This window comes from Quercus suber, unplaced genomic scaffold (assembly GCF_002906115.3).
Source record: "Quercus suber isolate HL8 unplaced genomic scaffold, Cork oak 2.0 scaffold_25, whole genome shotgun sequence".
NCBI classification, from domain to species: Eukaryota; Viridiplantae; Streptophyta; class Magnoliopsida; order Fagales; family Fagaceae; genus Quercus; species Quercus suber.
Window position 1 is genome coordinate 2,182,639 of NW_027069490.1, and position 14,933 is coordinate 2,197,571.

The following is a 14,933-nucleotide window of genomic DNA, read 5'->3' on the forward strand; positions in this document are numbered from 1 at the left end:
GCATAGTTGTGAACAGTGAAACTTTAGGTTTCCAATATTTGTTGTTGTTGTTGTTTGTTTGTTTAGGTGCTCTTATTATTCTTGGAAAAAAGGATACAGTTGAAAATGTGCAGGTTCCAGCATCACTACCCAAGCACGAATTTCCTACAATGGAACCTATATTGTATATTTATAATTATGTCAAACCTAAGAATACATTTTTTAAGTTCATACTTCATAGACCTTGATGTGTGTGGTTAAAGGGAATCATGAACCCCACTTATCAGAACTGAGTAAGCGGCTATGATTCTTCACCCAAACTTGACATGCTTGGATGAAGACGAGCATTTATATAAACAATGATATCATATTTTTTGACAAATATAAAAAGGTATCTAGGTAAAGCCTCAATCCAACCGGGAAAATAATTGCCTTTAAGATGTCATGGTGAAAGTGGCTCTAGCAGACTGACACATTGTGCAATATATAATGGGACTTAGGATGATGGAAATAGAAATAGATAGAAAGGAAACACGAAATGGGAAAAAAAAATACTATTAAAGCAAAATGAACTTGTGTTTTTGTTATTGATCGAAAAAAAAAAAAAAAAAAAACTTGTGTTTTGTTAGAAGTCCAATAAATTTATCAAAAAAAAAAAAGTCCAATAAGTGCAACATGTGCAACCAAGGCAGGTAAGTCCTACTCCTTTCCCTCTCTGCTATGTGTGTGTTTGTTTCAAAAAAAAAAAAAAGAGGGCAACTAAGCCCAATCGAAATTTACATTCAAGCCCAACCCTTGTATCAAGTGCAATCTGCAAGTCTAAGACTTTGCCCATCTACAATTACATCTACAGTTCTTATGTTCTCACACGATTTAGGATTATTTTGAAGTTTATTGATTTTATTTGGTTGGTTACAACTACTTTCTAAAGCTTCAAAAAAAAATTTCTAGGTAAAAATGTATTTTTATCTTAGGCTAAATTAGAAATTATATCATTTATCTTTGTCTAAAATTCAATTCAACAATCTAATTTTAATTCCATTTAATTTAGTTCTCCCATAAATCTTTGTCAAAATTGAGCCATTAAGGTCCTCAAAATGACGTAGTTTTGTATTTAACAAAATTGAAATTGAACAGCACAAATCTGACAGAGATATATAATGGACATTATTATTATTATTATTATTATTATTAAAATCAAATTTTTAACATTTTTTGGACAATGCCATTCAAATATATATATATATATATATATTTAATGTCATTTAGATACAATGGCCTTAACGGAAAAATGAAAACCTTTACATAACTATATGCAAATGAATTAAAAAACGAATCACTAAGACATTCTATAATGAGTAAAAAATTTTAAATATCAAATAATAAAGTACATGCCCAGATAATCTGGTTAGAATAGAATTAAAAACAGATATTAAAATTATAGATATGTGTAAGAAACATTTATAAGTGTGAAAAGAGTAAAACCAAGGTATATCAATGAAATTAGCATAAATTATGGATGCTTAGGCCTATTTTTTAACAATTCACGTCCAAAATAAATGATTTTTCAAAGTAAAATATAATATTTCCTAGAATGTGTGTTGCTTAATAATGATATGATATTCATAAAAGAGATCATGTATAAATAAATAAACAATCAAATTTTAATGTATATTCTAAAATTGAAATAGAATGTCAACCACAATTAATATTACATTATAAAATTAGTTTTCAAGATTGTAAATTTCTTATGTGTTTTTATTTTTTGTCAAATTAGTTATCCAATATGGCATTTGTATTTTTTTAATTTTTTTTTTAATTTTATGTTTTGAGATGTTGATATTGTGTAGAAATGAAACTTGTGTGTTTGTTTTAAAGGAATTGTTAACGGATGCCATAAGAGCATTAGTTTAAGAACTATTTTTAAAAACATTTTATGGGAAAATGATAAAACAACTAATTCTTTTGACATTTTTTATATTTCTCATGAAAGTGGTGTTAAAAATTTCTTAATATAGTTTATTAACAATTGCCTTAAGAACACCTGTTAACATGGCTCTTGTTTTAATTATCCTTTGTGCTATTTTGTTTTGATTAGTAATGTTGTCATTTGTATAATTTTTAAATTATTGAAAAAGTATTAATTTTTTTAGTTGAGCTCATTCTTGATATGAGTGGTGAATTCAAAATAATGCAATTTATATCAAGTAATTTGTTGCATAACTTTTCAAATGGCATATACATTTTTCTTTAAAAAAGTTTTAAAAAAAAAAATTCATGTGAAAATATGGGCCGAGTCCAACTCACCTGCTTCTAACCCACTTAAAATAATCCGTTTTTACCTGAACACATTTTGACAAGTAGCTTGATTGACCCAACACGTAACCGACCCGATCCACCCTACCCAATTGCCACGTCTACTATTACCATTTTTTTTAAGAAAGAAAAAAAGAAGTAATAGTAGACGTTTGCTTGCGTTATGCAGTAGGGAAGTGAGTTGTCTACTAGTCTAGATGAAGTAGGTCCATGTAATTCTAGATCGTTGAACTTTTGGGTTTTTCACCTGACTTCAAGGGACCTGGAAGAGGCTTCAAGACTTTGCTCAATAGTGACGCAAAGAATTAGCAAAAAGTCCAACATGTTTCATGCATATTTCTAGCAAGACAGTTGGCTATATTGGGCCACCATTGTCTTATGGTCTCAAAGGATAATTGGGGTCTTTGTAGACCTATGATGATTTCATGTCAGATCAATGGGTCGTTTGCTAATGACTTCGTCATCGGCGTGATATCCGGTGGGCTTAATGTTGCTGGGCTGAGTGCTTGATACGGATGCCAACTGCCAAGGTGACCTTAATGTATGTCTTTTTGTGACCCATAAGTCTTTAATCCGACTACAGACACATCTAAACTTACATTCAATTTTGCAACATACTTGTATGTCAATTTATAATTGGATTACAACATTTACACATAAAACTGCCATGGGTAATTGCTCAAAATTTGAATTTAGATGCACCAGTTACAAGGTGACACTTAAGTATGCTGTAAATTTGCCAATTTGGGTATCTCTAGAATTTCCATAAGACTAAGCCAATTTTGTTTTGAGGTATACATTCAAGTAGATTGTCTTAATTTTGGACAAGCAAGATGGGAGTCACATTCACTGAGCTGAGCTGGTAAGAACGTGCAATTAGGTTTGTTTATAATTTCTCTGTTTAATCAACTTTGCTTTTGATGTGATGGGTAGATCTTCAAATTTTTTACAAGCAAAGTAAAATTAAAAAGGTAGAAAGATAAGTCAAGCACATCTCCCCTGGTACCTCCGCTACGTTGGTAAGGTCATGGTCTGACTTTCTTCTCCTTTTCTTTTTTTCTCCGTTACAGATTACACGTCTAGATTTGGTCATTTTTCTTCTTAAAATTTTAATTTGTTCAAATTCACACTTCAACTTTCAATTTATGTTCGTTGGAGTTGACTCATATGTACTTCTGATCAACTGGCCAAATGTAGCGTTTAATTATAGTTTGGGAGAATAGGTTGGAAGTGCCCTTGGCGGTATGGTACATTAAATTAAATGGTAATTTTGAGATTTGTACCGAGTAGGTTTTTCATCTCAAAAAAAAAAAAAAAAATGTAGGGTTTTTTTTTTTTTTTAAATTATTCTTTTTAATAAAGTACCAACTACTAGAAAGATTTTTTTTTTTTTTTAAATTACTAACTAGTAAGTATAGTTACTACATAAATATTGTTGTAACTTGTAACATTAATTTCTCATATAGTGTTATTATTTCCAAAACATTCAGCATTGTCATTCTATTCACTTTAATCAAAAGCTTGCAATTAAATTCTCAAAATGTCATATTATTGCCCTTTCACACAATGGGAAGCACCTCTTTCACACAATGGAAAATGTCTAGGACATTACTCCATGCTCTCAGCTCATGCTCACTAACGTTCTCGATGGAACTAACTACACAACTATAGCTCATCCAGATTTCCTGCTCCTACAGGCCTGAGCCCAGCGGGTAGAATGGCACTATGGTCACGCCCAGGTAAAAGACGCCAACTCAAATCGCCCCCCTCTACCCATTTTTTATTCATCAAAATAATTATTGCCCTTTTTTTCCTAACTTCTAATTTTTAAAAATAATTAATTTCAATCAATTTCTAAAATACCCTCAAACTGTATTTTCATTTAAAAAAAAAAAAAAACAATTATGAAGCAAAATGGCATCACCCACTAACAAGTAAATTTATTTAAATTATTATTTTTTTTAAATCCCTTCACCTTTCTCTCCTACCCACCAGGCCAATACTTTGGCCTTATCTCTCAACCGTGGTATCGACCTACTCTTTGTGATTATATCATAAGAGATGAGCTTAGTGAGATCTTATCAAAAATAATTTGGTTTTTTTTTTTTTTTTGAAACTGAGCTTTTAAAAAAATTGGTTTTCATAAATTTTAAATGAAAATAAGCTATTTGAAAATGTTATTAAAAAGTTTGGTTTCAATAATATGACTCATGAGTGTTTGGCTAGCATTTACTAAAATTGTAGTTTGAAGCATAAACTGCCGAAATGGTAAAATATATCATTTTTTCACCTTTCTTTCTATAGTTCGTGTATCAAGCAAAATATATACACATTCGAGGTGGGGCAGGCAAAACCCATCCTCACCCATCACCTCCTCAGAGTGGAAAAAACTCATGTGAGGTAGAGCGAGACATGATGGAGAAATTTTTTTCCATCCATGATTTTAAGTATATAAATATATGTGTGCATGCGTGTGTGTGCGCGTGTGTGTTTAAGGTTATTTTAGATTCTAGTAGTTTTAATAGCATTTTGATCATTTCTAAAATTGTGACTATATTTAGTCATAAAAATACATATTTTACTGGATTAATGGGTGGGTTGGGTTTAACTTTAAATGATTGAGTTTGGTTGCATACTATTTTGTAAAATGCGTACTACATAGGTATTTCATCATTGGACCCATTTATGACCCACCCAAACCCATCCAAATGCCATCCTTAAGCTCTGTTTGATTTGGAAGATAGAAAAGTCGAGGGACAAAATATTGTGAGAGGATATAAAATATTTGAATTTTCCATAATATGTGTTTGGTTGAGATGATGGGAAAATAATAATTTTTTTTTTGTTTGGTTAAGAAGAAAAATTAGATGATAAAAATGTAATTTGTATAATCTGCTCTTATGTCCCTACTAGATGGTATGTAAGAAGTAATTTTACACATTATAAAAGTGACACATCACAATTATTACTGTAGGGGCCGGATTTGAGCACTTTGCCCTGAGAATAAGTGGACTCAAGCCCAATACAATAAATTTATAGAGAGTGGGTAGAAGAATTGGGTTTTAAAGAGTGTAACAACAGCTGAAGATGATTTAAGGAATGAATAAGTAAAACAAGTATGGATTTAAGCCAGTAATTCAGTCATCCGATGAGCTTTTACTTATTATTTCTAGATTGATAGTGACAATGGTTACAAAGCTAGTTTAGGTTGCTACAACGTTTCTCTTGGCAAAATTCTGACCCCCTTTCTCAGAGCTCCTTTCTCCTTATTTATTACTTTCCTCTCTCATCTCCACCATACACGTGCATGACAGATCTACTATTGTTGATCTTTGTTACATCAACCTTCCTCCCAAAGCTCTTAGGTAGTAGCTGTAAGTCTAAAAAGCCACTGCTCAGGTATCACTTCCACATTTAATGCGGCCAGAGTGTTAGTTGTGGAGCATTTAATGTGGAGGCTATGACTTTTCCTGGAATTGCTCTGTTGCCATGCTCCATAGTGCTTGCTTGCTGTACTTATATTCTTCCCTAGGGTACTTTGGAAGGTTATTTTTGCCAGTAAGTCTCTTTATATTGTCCTCGGCCTTGCTAGCCGAGGACAGAATTGTCCTCGGCACTATTTCTTAGGCTACCATGATTTCCATTGCCTTCTTTATATGCGATTATGGGTCTCATCATGGACTTCAGGCCCAGTACAGAAGGTGGATGCATATCATTGGGCTTTATGACCCCACAATTACTATAACTTAACTTCTCCTTTATCAATTCATTTGTATATATAAAAAATAATGTGATTAACAAAATTCGTTAAAAAGATAAAAATAAAAAATAAAAAGATCTCACACTTTAAATAATAAAATATTTTTAAAAAAAGGTGAAAAAAGTGTTGTTAGGTGGCTATTTGGCAGCTTTAGATAAGATGAGCAAAAAAAGTATAAATAAGACAAATAATGGTATTTGTCGATAAAAATGGTCTCACTTTTCCGTTCTTTTTTTTCCTCCAATCTAAAAAGATAAATATTTGGTGGGTTTAAGTAAAAAATATTTGAGAAATTTATTTTGCACTCTATTTATTGCGAACCAAACAATAAAAAACATGAATTTTCTCTCTACATTTTTCTCTTATGTTTTCCATCCCTCAATTTTTACCCAAACCAAGTGTGCGTTTGGATTGCACGTTTTCAACGTGCAATCCAACGTTTGCGTTTTTGGCTGGGTCCCACGGTACTGTTCATGACCCATCCAAAAATGCAAAAATGCACATACTAATACATTTTTGGGTCCCACAGCACTATTTTCATATTTAAAAATTATTTTACTACAGTTAGGGGTGTCCACCAAACCGCACAAACCACACCAAAACCGCTTGCAAAATGACATAACCACACCGCACCGCAAGTAATAGTGCACCGTACCGCACCACACCACATGGTGCAGTGCGGTTTGCGGTTTTATAATAAGAAAACCGCACAAACCGCACCGCACCGCACTCTTTCTATATATTAATATATTTAATTATTTTTAATATTAAATATATTATTAATAGTTTAATAACCCTAGTTAAAAAAAAAAATATAGTTTGATAACCCTAGCAAGTGTTGATTAGAAAAGTTAGCCCAAAATAAAGAAAAACTAGCTCAATAGTTTAAAACTTGGACCAAAACAAAGGGAAAAATTAATTTTGGGTTGGGTGGAAAAAGCCTAAAATTTGAAAAATATACCAACTTCAAATTATACAAACCGCATCTTATACACTGCACTGCATATGTAACCGCAAAAATGAGGTATGGTGCGGTTTAAGTGGTTATGATTTTGGTTAAACTTTAAACCGCACCGCATAAGTAACTGCAAAATAAGGTGCAGTATAATTATGGTTTTAGCTAAACTGCACCGCAAAGTGCGGTGCTAAAAATGACTTAAAATCGCACCACACCGCACCGTGAACACCCCTAACTACAATACTTTCAGTAATAAATTTTCAGTTTTTAACAAATAAACAGTATCCAAACACTCCCCAAGTAGACACTTAATTTTAAGTACTAAAACTAGTCATTATGAAATAACACCTCAATACATCCCGTATCCATTTTTATGGGCACCCTTAATAACCCCACTCCCAAAACCCAAAATACCCAAATAGCTTTTGTTGTTGGTTTTTTTTCCCCCACAAATTAAAATCAAGCTCTATACAAATATGAAAAGTAAAAAACAACAACAACACATACGCGCACACCAGTAATAAATACGCACATCCGTAATGAATAATTGACGGTTTTATATTTTTCTTAAGAGTTCGTTTGGTTAGAAGGGTAGAAAAGTGAGAAGATAAAAAACATTTTAATTTCTCTCCTTTTTGTTTGGTTAGGAGTGGAAAAGTGGAGGGATGGAAAAAGTGAGTTTGTATAAATTTACTCATACACCCTTGTTAAAGAATGATGACCAATTAAAACAAAAAAGTGACAAATAACCAAAAAAAAAAGAAGCAATCATCCAATTTATTAAAAAATAAAAATCATATCCCAAAAAAAAAGTCATGTCTAATTAAACCAAAAATAAGAAGAAGAAGAAGAAAAAAAAACAAAACAACTATCACGCCCACAACACAGGAAATTAAAAAAAAAAAACAATAAAAAAGGAAAAAAAAAGGCAATGTAGGAAAGGGAAAAGAAAAAAGAAAAGAAAAAAAAGGAAGAGGCAACGTGCCCACTGCCTTGGAAAGCACAAAATAAAGGAAAGAAAAAAGAAAAAGAAAGAAACTGGATTAACTGTCCATTAAGCAACCTCATTTTCTTCCTTTAGTTTTCTCTCAATTTTGGGAGAAAACTTTTTAATGGGTCCGGGAAGAAAACACCTGGGCCCTACTATTTATTTTCCTTCTTCCCACCCAACTAAACACACTCCAAAAAAGTTTTCCTTCCCATTTTCTCTCCAAAGTTTTCCGTCTATCATATTTCACCTTCAAACAAACACACCTTAAAGGGGATCAATACAGCCCGCAATTTCACAAATTTACCTATTTCCTCAATTACAATCCTTCCTTTATGAATAACTCAAATTGAAATTTGGTTTGGGGTTTTAGTGATGGGGTTTTGATTGATAATATCCTTTGCACATTTAATCTGCCATGTCTATGACTAATTTGAAATTGCAACCAATAGTATAAACTTAATGGCAACTAAAGCCCCTTCCCGAGTGCATTTAGGGCAAGCTCAACAAGCTTGCTCCTCTCTCCAAAATTTGGTCGATAAACTTTTTTTTTTCCACTCCAAGAAACTCACCAATCAATGTTATCACTTCCATTTCGTTCTTATCAAAATGGCCGAAATATTATGAATCACCCCTTGTTCCACCTTGGCTTAAATGTCGGCTAATTTTAGTTTATTCTGTCCATTGCGGTCAATTTCGATAAATTTCGATCAGTATTGTGATTTTTAACTGGTACATGAGCAAAATGTCAATTTTTGTTTTCTTTTAAGATTTCTTTTAGAATATAAATAAGTTTGATTTGATTTGATTTGATATTATTGTCATGAGAAGAATGAGCAATTTAGTTATTGTTTTATTCGTCATATTTTTTGTTTGTTAGCTTGAAATTCAAAATTTTTTTCCTATTAGGCTATGCCATCACTCATCCTTAGGCTCCGTTTGGGAGTTTATAAGAGAATGAAATGGAATGATCATAAGGGAATGAAAAAGAATGGAATGGAATAAAATTAAGTAACCTTGATTGAATGTTTTAAAATAAAGGAATGGAAATGAATGAAATGTAAGTTGTTTGGGAGCAACATGAAAGGAATGGAATTGAATCATTTTATGACAATATTACTATTAGACCCTTATTTAAAATAAAGAGTTGAATATATAGGGGTATTTGTGGAGTTTTAGTAAAAAAAATCATTAAATCTAATTCTATTCCTTCCCATTCCTCCCAATTTCGGGAGAAATGAAAATTTGATGTTTTAAGAGAATAAAGAGGAATGAGTGTTCCTTTTACCAATTGCATTCCCTCACACTTAAACTCCCAAACAAGGAATGCGCTTTTTATTCTCTCCATTAAAACTCCAAAACAAGGGAATAGAAAAATATTCTAAAATGATTCTTTTCATTCTTTTCCATTCCATTCCCTCCTCCCAAATGAGGCCTTAATGTCCTTGTAATGTAATGTTTTTTTTTTAGAAAGCTTGTTATGTAATGTTGATATTAAGAATGAGAGTTGTCTGGTTTTTGAATTGATAATTTGATATGGTATAAAACTATTTGCTAAAAATTTAGATAAATTTATTAAACTCTTTTATTTATTTTTATTTATTTTTTATATATTAATGAAGTTCCTATGTAAATTTTCTCGCCTTATAAACACCTAATTAATGTGTAGTTTTTGCAACTACAATCTTTCACTTATCATTTAGACGTGATTATAATAGTAATTTAAGAAAAATTCTTGTGCCACACTCTAAACCACAGCTTTGCCCATGACTCACCCATGTGGCGAGTTGTGGTTGGTAGAAGGGTGATAGTGAGTTCATGTGGGGACACCCTTCCATCAACCATAACTCGCCCACGTGGACGAGTTGTGGACAAAGTTTTAGTTTTAGATCTGGCATCAGAATTACTTGTAATTTAATAGTTGCCAAAAAATCAATAGTTGAAAGATCTCTCTAGACAAGGGAACGTGGGCACTCCATTAAAATAAAATCATGTGGTTAACTTCGTGTAAAAAAAAAAAAAAAAAAAAATCTCTTTACCACTTGAAGCTAATTTGGACTGGGAAGGTGTCATGTCAACCTTGTATAAAAGAAAAAAAAAATCCCTCTAATTTGAATAAATTAATCAACCGTCTCTTTAGATAGTGTGCCATGATTTTATTCATCAATTATGTACACACCAATCAAAATTGGTGAATTTCTCCCATGAAATTCTTTGTAAGAATGATTTAGTTAGCGTGCCACAATTTTATTAATCAATTATGTATACACCAATAAAAATTGGTAAATTTCTCCCATAAAATTCTTTGTAAGAATGATTTAGTTAGCGTGCCACAATTCTTTCTTAAGCTCTATTGATTTCAACTAAATATTGCAAAGAGGCCAAAATTATCTTTCATCCACTAATGGGTTAATGGCCTTAGACAAGCAAGAACCAGTAATAGTGTCAAAAGTAGTGCCCAATAGGGTGTTGCGACGAAGGAAAATTACACGTGCAAGACTAGCTCAATTCTCACCCCCTTTTTTTTTGGGTATTTAGTATTTTTGATTTATTAAAAGCGAACAAGGAAAGAATATACTTGCCAAGCAAAGGATGCTTGCTTGATGGTGTACCATCGGAATCTACGGATGGAAGGAAGAGAAATGTATTTTCTGTAAACTAGTCACCAACGGATGTAACAAAGAGAAAAATTCTACAACGTATAATAATTTACATTTTTTTAATTTTTTTTAAAATATGAAATTTACCTATTATAGTTGTGCGGGGCGCAAATGAGGCCAATGGGCTCAGCCCCACTTGGGCTCACAACTTATTTGTTTGTTGGGCTGGATTTCCTACTATGGGCAGTTCTATAACCAAGGGCTCAATGAGATCACTTTTCTTCTTCTTGGCAATACAATCTTTTCCTTCAACTCCTCTCGGATTATCTATTTTGCTTCTCTATTACCCCTGTTCTCTTTTTCCCCCTCTTTCTGACCAACCCCTTTTTTTTATCCTCCCTCCTTATTTATAGTGCTCAGCTCAGGCGTAGGTTATCAATGCTCTCATGTTTGTGCAACAGAGGGTCCAGTAGGATTTTCTCTAAGTGGGAGGTTAGGTATGGGTGGCTTTGGGACTTGGTTCCCACCTTCGTCGACAGCTCGGCAGAGTTAGTGCGCGCTTAGTGCTACGGAAGGTCCAATTAGGGGGAAGGTAGGTGGGGGTCTGGGCCTGGGTGGCTTTGGGACTTGGTGCCCACTTCAGGTTAGAGCTAGGTGGTGGCGCTTGAAGAGCCTTCTTTGAGCCGAACACAATTGATGCGCCGTTTAATGACACCTCCGGACATGCTCAGTAAAAAATGTGCCGATCATGACTTAATAGTGAAGCCCGGCACCCCCGAGCTGTGATAGCAAGGGTTGGGCCTTGGGGCGAATGAGGATTGGGCCCAATGATGGTGCGTTTTGGAGCGGAGACTTGGGACTGAGTGGGCCCAACAGTTCGGGAACCGCACAATAGTAATTAAAAATGAATATTTATTTTAATTCTAATTATATTTGTGTTTAGAAATAATAATTATACCATTTAAAGAAATAATAATGTATTAATATTTTAATGAAAGTAATTATTGAGGAATGAACATTACTCTCTTCTCTCACATAATAATCAGTCCCAAAAATTAATTCATTGTGGGACTTATCATTTATGTGAGAGTAAAAAAACATTTGGGAACTATTGAATAAGTTTCCTTTATTAACCCAAAAAAAAAAAAGTATAAGGGTGTGTTTGGATACCGCTTATTTTGCTGAAATTGAAAACTTATTGTTGAAAATACTGTAAATAAAGGTAAAAATTAGTTGAAATAATACAGTGGACCCATGAATAGTACCAAAAAGTGCAATGAATCTCATGAATAGTAGAAAAAGTAAGCTGAATAGTAAAATAATTTTAATTTTTCATCCCAATCCAAACGCACACTAATTTTTTTTTTAATGAAATATGTAAAAATAAGTGGTTTAATAGGGAATCTTTATAAAATTTAAATTTATTTAAATATATATATATATATATTTGCTAAATATGTATTAAAAATATATACTAAAAGTATTGAATTAATTTCCTTTTAATGAAGGGTGTACAAATAACTGAAATAAGAGGTTTCTTTCATGAGAAGTGTTACGTCCACAACATTTTCACATTTTTATAACAAATCCTAATTAGCAGATTGTTACAGGTTTTTAATTTGAATTCATTACTGAAATTACTTTTTTGCCCACTAGCAAAAGCAAGTAACAACTTGTCACATAAGATTTGTTGTAAAAATGTTATGGAAATAGTATTTATCTTCTTTCATAAGATATATTTATAAAGTTTTAATTTAAAAAAAGAAGAAGAATAAGTATTTGAAAAAGTTTCCTTATAATGTGAGGGGTGTAAAAATAAGAGATTTCATAGAAATCCTTATTAAATTTAAATCAAAATAAAATATTGAATCCATGCCGAGGACACCTTGTCCTCGGCCTGACAAGAGTGATTTCGGGGAGTGGCTAACCCCAAGGTAAGCTGTCACTCTCGCATTTAATGCACTCAACTAACCCCCCTGGCCGCATTAATGGAGAGGTAACCCCTTGGCAGGATAACGTTGGTCAGAGTGAGCCACTTGAGTATCGATAAAGCTTCTGATGGGATGGACGACCAGAAAAAAAGGCGAATAGACAATCAACAGATGGAAGCAAAAGATAGGAAGATTAAAACTATAAAAGAAGAGCTAGTAAAGCAAAAGAGGGGGAGGAGAAAAAGAAGGGCCTCCTCGGCCACAGGCCGAGGAGCATTCCCTCCTTTGTAAGAAAACACTTAGCCATTTTTAAAAATAAGTTTGGGCATGGTGATCAACGGCCAGCACCTAAGCCTGTCAGCCCACTCTCTATAAATGTATTGTTTGGGCTTGTTGGGCTGAAAACCCAACACTCAATTCAAATTGTCACATAAGATTTGTTGTAAAAATGTTATGGAAATTGTATTTATCTTCTTTCATAAGATATATTTATAAAGTTTTAATTTAAAAAAAGAAGAAGAATAAGTATTTGAAAAAGTTTCCTTATAATGTGAGGGGTGTAAAAATAAGAGATTTCATAGAAATCCTTATTAAATTTAAATCAAAATAAAATTTAAATTTAATTAGAAATGATATACTAGTATTATTGAATAAGTTTCCTTTTAATGAAGGGCGTAGAAGTAAGAGGTTTCATAAGAAAATCTTTATAAAATTTAAATTTAATTAACAAATATATGTTAGAAGTATTGAATAAGTTTCCTTATAATGAAGGGTGTAAAAATAAGAGATCTATGAAATCTCTTATAAACTCTATTTTAAATTTTTTTTTTTAATTAAAATAAATTTTAGAAGTATTGAATAAGTTTCCTTCTAATACAGGGTGTAACATAGGAGGTTTCATACGAAATCCTTATAAAATTTAAAAAATTTAAATTCAATTAAAAAATATATTTAGAAAATTGTTGAAAATTGTGGATTTTTAAAAGTTGATGTGACAATTAAAAGAAATCAATAAAAAGTTAAAATTTTCCATATAAATAATGAATTTTGAACAATAAAATATAGAATTCATCTAAATAACAACCCCTATCTACAACTATAATCATATTTTTGACCATGACTAAAAAAAAAAAAACCCTTATATATCACCATGGTGTTTTTTTTTTGGGGGGTAAGATTTTAACATAATGGGTAAGATAAAGACATTAATTTTTGTGTTTGCAACCAGATTAGTTGGAATAAAAAAAAAGTTATTAGCTCATAAAAAAAAAAAGAGAGAAATAAAAGTTAAAAAGATAGCTCCCTTATAGGTCTTGATCAATTATGTGTTTTTGGGCACCTTCTTTCCATCTTTATAGGTAGATAATAAAAATGAGATGAAGTTCAAACCATAAACATAAAGCACCACAAATAATGTTATTACTGTTAGGCTATCAATTGAACCAAGCACACTGTATTTTATTTACTTTGATAAGTAAACCTGTCACACTTTATTGCAAGTATATGGGGTTGATTCTAAAAGGAAAAAAGAAAAAAGAAAAAGAAAAAGAAAAAGAGTATATGGGGTTGGTATTGGCTTTTTTCTGAATGGGCTAGAATCATAACCCACTACCATCGGTTAGGATTCCATATTATAGTTTTATTTTTTATTATTATTATTTTTTTTAATTTTTTAATTTTTTTTAGAGGAGGATTCCATATTATAGTTGATAAATGCACAGGTTACCACTACCATCGGTTAGGATTCCATATTATAGTTTTATTTTTTATTATTATTATTATTTTTAATTTTTTAATTTTTTTTTAGAGGAGGATTCCATATTATAGTTGATAAATGCACAGGTTTATCATTGCTCTCATTCTATAAGCTGCTAGAGTCTTCCATCTGTAATTGGTAGCAAAAAGGACGAGAGAGAGGGCACAGTACACATTACATTTTTGTAATACAATATCATGCTATTATCTCCTCTCATATGAATAATAAATCACATTATTTTTTTTAGAAACATGATAAACCACATTATGAATTTAATTAATTAATTAAGCCTATTATCATGTGAGGAAAAAAATTACCATACCATTGTATTTCCAAATTACTAAATAACTAGCATATAACTTAATGTATATGCACGGGCACATTTAAAAACAATCACAATTATACGGTTTAAATTATACTTTTTTTTAGAAGAGATTGAAATTAAATATGGTATTAGCTTACATTTTTTTAAACTATATATTTCTAAAATATGTAATGTAATGGTTTCTCATTATATATATATATATATATATGATTTAGAATTTAATTGGATTTAGACTTTTCAATTTTTGCACCTAATAATTCACTTACCACAAAAGTTAAAAAATTACATGGACATGTGATGCAAAATTAGTCTCCAATTGA